Source organism: Microtus ochrogaster, chromosome 5, assembly GCF_000317375.1.
Source record: "Microtus ochrogaster isolate Prairie Vole_2 chromosome 5, MicOch1.0, whole genome shotgun sequence".
In the NCBI taxonomy this organism is placed as follows: Eukaryota; Metazoa; Chordata; class Mammalia; order Rodentia; family Cricetidae; genus Microtus; species Microtus ochrogaster.
In genome coordinates, this window is record NC_022012.1 from 33,428,668 (window position 1) to 33,434,835 (window position 6,168).

Here is a 6,168-nt window from a genome sequence, read left to right on the forward strand (position 1 = left end):
ACTTTGAGAATGTTTGACCTTGCAAAGATTAAAAGTCAGCAGTCTGGTCATTGATACACCATTAAGAAACTGTTTCTTATGAGAGCTTTGAGTATGCTTTAAGAAGCAGCAAATTGTTTTTTACTGATGTGCAAAATCAAGATTTCTATAAAAGTACCAGTTACTATAGATTCATATTTGAAAGTTGATCTACCAAGCCTTTAGAAGAGATGCTTCATGAATACCAATGATTGTCTTCTATTCCAAAAGCTGAAGTTACAAGACCTGGTCAAATATTCTCAAATTAGACACTGCTTTACGTAAGTCTATATTCTGAGAACATGTCTGTTGAATCTTGATGGTGTGTGTAAGTAACCTGCTGTCACTATTCATTATCCTCTGCAAAGCAATAAGAAAAAATTGTTTGAGAAATTATGACATTTAATAGGAATCCTGACTTTGATTCTTCTTAGCTGTAGTAACTGAGACAATTTACACAATGTGTTTTATAGTCATTTACAAAGTACAAAGTATAAGACATACATAGTCTAATAGCAATATGTCAACATCAATGTGTTCTTATATGATGATAAAATTTCTAAATTGTCTGAAAGTTCCCAGCAAAACTATTATTAAACTCTAAGGTAAGGTCATCCTTAACTTTATGAAGCTACACCTTCTGGGAATGTTAAGAAAGAAGGGATGGGATGAAAAAAACCCTCTTTACAAATGTTGAGTGTGGCTGCCTCCCATGTACACAGCAGAGGGACTGTCTCTAAGGCAAGCTCTTTCTTGTGTTAAAGAAGGTCAGCATGAGCCCCAGTAATAACAAGAAATGTGACATACCTGAGGATGACATATTGACTGTAGAGACCCCCAAATTCCACCACTAGGGTACTTGTTTTTAAATATTCATTGTCAATCTCTTCCAAAGAGATAAGAGGTACAAAATTCAAATGGAAGGGGATTGAAAAATCCCCAAGCTTCTTGTAATTCATTTTCATGCATTGGTCATTAAATAAGAATTAAATATCTAAACGTGGCTTAAAACTAAGAACTAAGACGAGCCTATGACAGTGTCTGTACACTGGTCGTAGATGTAAAGTATAAAACTGATAACAGAACATGTAAATAGCTATTTCTTCCAGACCCAAAAATAAGAGAGAAAGAGGGAAAGCTAACAGCAATAAATGTAGTTATTCTTTTCAGTCACATATACTTCCTGAGTTCTGGACCACACAAAATAACTCAAAGCTGACTACAAACTCAAACAAGAGAATATTAATGTTAAATATTTCTCTCAGGAAACATGAAAGGATGAGTACTGCTTTCTTGACCAAAGCCCATACCACTGTGGGAAAAAGGCAATTTTGTATCTCCTACAACAAAAACCGTAAATAAAAAAGGCCCTGAGCACCCAGTTCTTACTCTCCTGATCTGCTCACCTTGTCTTTTTGTTATGTTTCTTCTTACTTTAATTCTCCATTAATGAAAGTGAAACTTTTTATTAACCCTTCTTTGATTCTCTCTCTTTCCCTCCCTCCCTCCCTCCCTCCCTCTTTTTCTCCCTCCCTCCCTCTCTCTATCCACTCCTTTCTCTCTCACTCTCTCTTCCTCAATAAATGGTCTTAAAGTTCTCCTCAGTGTCCATTACTATTTTCTTTTGTCAATAAGAGCAAAAACTTGTCAGGGTGACTGTTCTGGATGGGATACAATTTAGTTTTTAAGTGTTTTCCATTAGTACTGGTTTTCTATAATTATTTGCAAACTTTGTTTTTTACTAACTTAGGTCTTTTCTTTTCAAGAAAAACAAAGGAATGCCAAACAAGATCCTATATAAATATTAATTAAATGATATCGACAAATTCAAATATAAAAACCTAGTGGCTCTGTTTAGTATGCATAAACTATAAATAAAAAGAGAATCCCAAGGCACCCATATTACTAACTTATTAAATCAATTGCTTTGTACAGATACTATGAATAAGACACAATACCTATCAACTCACTGGCAATTCATATAGTTTCAAAACTCAAATAATCTTGTAAAATATTTTTTGAATTCCATCGTTGCACTGTAATGCACTGGATTCTTGATGCAGACATTCACTCGATGCTATTGACTAACTTTAGAGAAAGAAGGTAGATATAAAGGACAGAATACCCACTAGATTTTCTAATTGTTTCATGTTAGATATGAAAAAGAATTCAGTTTTTATCTGTATTCTCAAGGTAGGATCTCACTACATAGCCCTGGTTGACTTGACTCTTATGTAGTTAAGTTTCATCTCAGACTCACAGGGATCCTTCTGCTTTTGTCCCTTCAATGCTGACATTAAAGGCAAACATTGTCATGCCCAAACCCTTATCCGTTTTAAAATGACAATTATTGAATTGCTATGGAAGAAAGGATAATTTAATATAGTGCATGGGATATGTTTCTCTCTAATTTATATTTATTCCACTAAAAGGTCAAACTTGGTAGCTAGTGCCATCACTGTTGGCAATACACCTTTTTATTACTTCTCTTATTTTTAAATCATAATATAATAACATCATTTCCCTTTCCCCCTTTCCCCTCCCAAACCATCCCATTAACCCCTCTTTGCTCTAATTCAAATTCATAGCTTTTTTTTTACATTGTTGTTTCATGCATATATGTATGCACATACAAAATACAAAGTATTCATTCTATATCATGTTACATGTATGTACTTTCAGAGCTGACAGTTTGGTACTAGATAACCATATGGTATGTTCTTCCCTAAGGAAGTCTATTTCTGTCTCTCTTTCTTACTCATTCCTTAATTTTACTATATAAAATGAGTATGTGTACTTATATCACCTCCTCCTTAAATTACACCACTGAAGATTTGAAAACTAGAGTACTGAGGGAAGGTCCCCAGACCTAACAGAACGTCTGTGCTGTTTACTCTTGGCCTTTATCTGTTCTAAATGGAATTAAGGCAACTCAAGTATTAACCAAAGATAGAGTAAAAGCAAGATACATATAAAAGGTAAGGTATTGTGTTGAAATGGAAAATACAGTGCTCTGTGTTAGGTAAAGACACGGGACAGACTAGCAGGAGGGTTATGTAAGTCAAAATCAGAGTAGACCACTTAGGAGACTGGGAACCTTTCCACTCACTACTCCATTAGTAATGAAAGTAACAACACCGGTCATTGCATAAGCAGGCACATACCATGTAGTAGATACTTACTGTTTTCCAAGGACTGGTGAGTCATTCATAAAACCTGATTATTTTAAAAAATATTTATCCATAAATATTTCTATTGTAAACCAGATCTGCAGATAGAAAGTTGACTTTGAAATACATCAAACATAGCCTTTTTATTTTTTTTATTCCATATCTGTCCTTGTAATCTTTAGTAAGATCTGTTCTCTTTTTGTCTCTGCTTCCTGAGAAAGCCTTTTCTATCACTTGGAAGTGAAGTGCTTCGTACAGGACTTTTATGGTCACCTTATACAAAAGTGAAGGAAGACTTTATGTCTCATTCTTCCCCAGTAATTTTCAGCCTTTTTATTTTAAACTTGTGTGCCTGTGTGTGTATGTGCATGCGTGTGTGCATGTGTTGTGTGTGCTTGCATGTACACACACACACATGCACATACGCATGCACCTACCATGGTGCCATGTGTTGATCAAAGGACAATTTATTGGAGTTATCTTTCTCTCCACTCTATTGTTTTCAGGGATTGAATTCAGGTGATCGGGTAGGCATCTTTCCTGGCTGATTCATTTCCATGGTCCTCATTTTCTATCTTAATTTTAGATTTTAACTGAAATATTATTTCATCTTAGAAATCACATAATATACATTTTCTTCCCTTCAAACATCATATCTTGATATAAACTCCAATACTTTTGATCTAAAGTTCATAAAAATTCTAGACAGGCTAAGAGCTGAGCTGCTAAAAGAATATCACTAAAGATAGGAGCCAGGCTAACAAGGATCAACACATTCCACTGAGTAAAATTTAGACTGTAAGGAGAGACACAGTAACATTCTGAAGAGAGGCTGAGGGCACTTATTTTTCACAAATGCTATTCATATCTAAAAAGTTCCAATTCCAGTGACCTCTCCAAATCCTTCCTTGGCTAAGGAAAGACCTTCAAAGTTTCTGGTCTTTGTTTATGCTCAGAGACCATCATGATGTTCTGTGACTCCATAGGCTCATTGGATTTTCTTATTGATTTAAGGGAAATGCATTCCCTAAGGATCAGGAAGTCTTGTGTGTTACCTGTTAGTGTGAAAAGCAAAGGCTGATATTGAGACCTTGGCAAAAGTTCAAGTGCTTGTTCTGTAGACCTGGAAACCAGACACCATTTTACTAAGTGAAATGACTAGAACTTATATTTCCTATTTATGATCAGAACAGTTTACTCGAGTCAAGGAGCTTCCGTACCCACTTATGAATCAGGTCTCCTGAGGCTTATGCAATCAATATCAGAATACTCTCGCCCTAGATTGCTAGCTCATAGTGTTCTTTTTTTCTTAAAAAAAAAAAAAAACACTTAAGTCTTATGTGAAGTTCAGGGATAGCTCTGAGGGAGCAATTAATTTGTCAACTCTACTCATCATCCGTACATGAAATTATCGTGATGATATCATTGTAAACAGATGTTCCAAAATGGGAAATGTGGTCTTCCAATATTATTTGCACTGTAGAAAACATGTCAATTCCCATATTATTAGTTCATCTGAAATGCTGTCCCTCTACTTGGCTGCCTTTTGTTACTCAACTACATCATTTATATTATCATCTTAAACAGTTATCCATAACATGCCAAAAGTTTAAGAGTAAAGGTAATGACTTTAGGTTATAGAAAGGATTTTACATTGAAATTGTCTTCTATGGAAAAAGTTTGTTCCAAAATGGAAGCAGAGATTAGGATACAATCAAAATGTTAAAGTATGTCACAAAAATGTTTGTAGAGGCTAAAACTTTAAAAAAGTATATTTATAAAAAATCTTCTTAGGCCGGGCAGTGGTGGCGCATGCCTGTAAGTAATCCCAGCACTCGGGAGGCAGAGGCAGGCAGATATCTGTGAGTTCGAGACCAGCCTGGTCTACAGAGCTAGTTCCAGGACAGGCTCCAAAACCACAGAGAAACCCTGTCTCAAAAAACCAATAAATAAATAAATAAATAAATATTAAAAAAAATAAAAAAATCTTCTTAAACAGAAAAGATTTTTTTCTTTTATCCGAAGAATTGCTTATAGTCTCTCCTGAGTTTCTAGTTAGGAAACTTAGTCTTGACAGAGTCAAGGATCATTTACCAATTTGTCCATGTTGGGCTTCAGCTAAGTGTTACACATCAGCTAAATTTTAAACCACACTTTATTATTCAGTTCTGGTGTAACTGACCTTCTGGGTGTTTGACAACCACATTTGATTGTTGAAAAGCCAAAATCAATGAGAATCTACTGTGACAAGTCAATGTTTTAGGAGTTGCCCCTATACCAGCTAGATTTCAGGGAAAGATGAGACATCTTTGAAAGTAGCCTGAAACTGTGAGAAGTCACCTTCTCAAAAAAATCTCTTGATCAGAGAGACCATATAGACCCCAGAAATAGGAGTTTACTCTGTGAAAATTCCTCAAAGGTCTAGGGGGTGAATATAGAGGCAAGTATCTTCAGTGCTTCCAAGGGAAGCAGCATTGTTGACAAGACCCTGACTCACCCCAACCAGTTGATGGCCTAATTTGTAGAAGTAGTGTGAGTAACAAGAGCCAGCCACAACTGACCTTAGGAACAAAGGGATGTAGTTAAGATATGGAAAACAACCTGGCCTTAATGAATGAATAGAGAGCCAACAGCACAATCATGTCTAGTAACACTTACCAATAACAACCTGAAAACCCCAAAACTAGACTAGACTTGAGAAAGGGAGGATAAATGACACAATGAATCAGAACTTACAGACCTTCTTACAAAACTCTTAGTATAGGCTGCTGATAAGCACACAAGACAATCACAGCCACACCAAATGTAACATAAAGATAAATTCCATTATTTAAGTTGTCAGAGGCTATAAACTTAGTTTATATTTTATGTTCTTTTTTCCTTTGGGGGATACTCTTGTTACTTAATGGTTATAACCTCATACTATCTCATTTTATTTATTTTTATTTTTTTTTGAGAGAACAATAATCAACTTTATTTT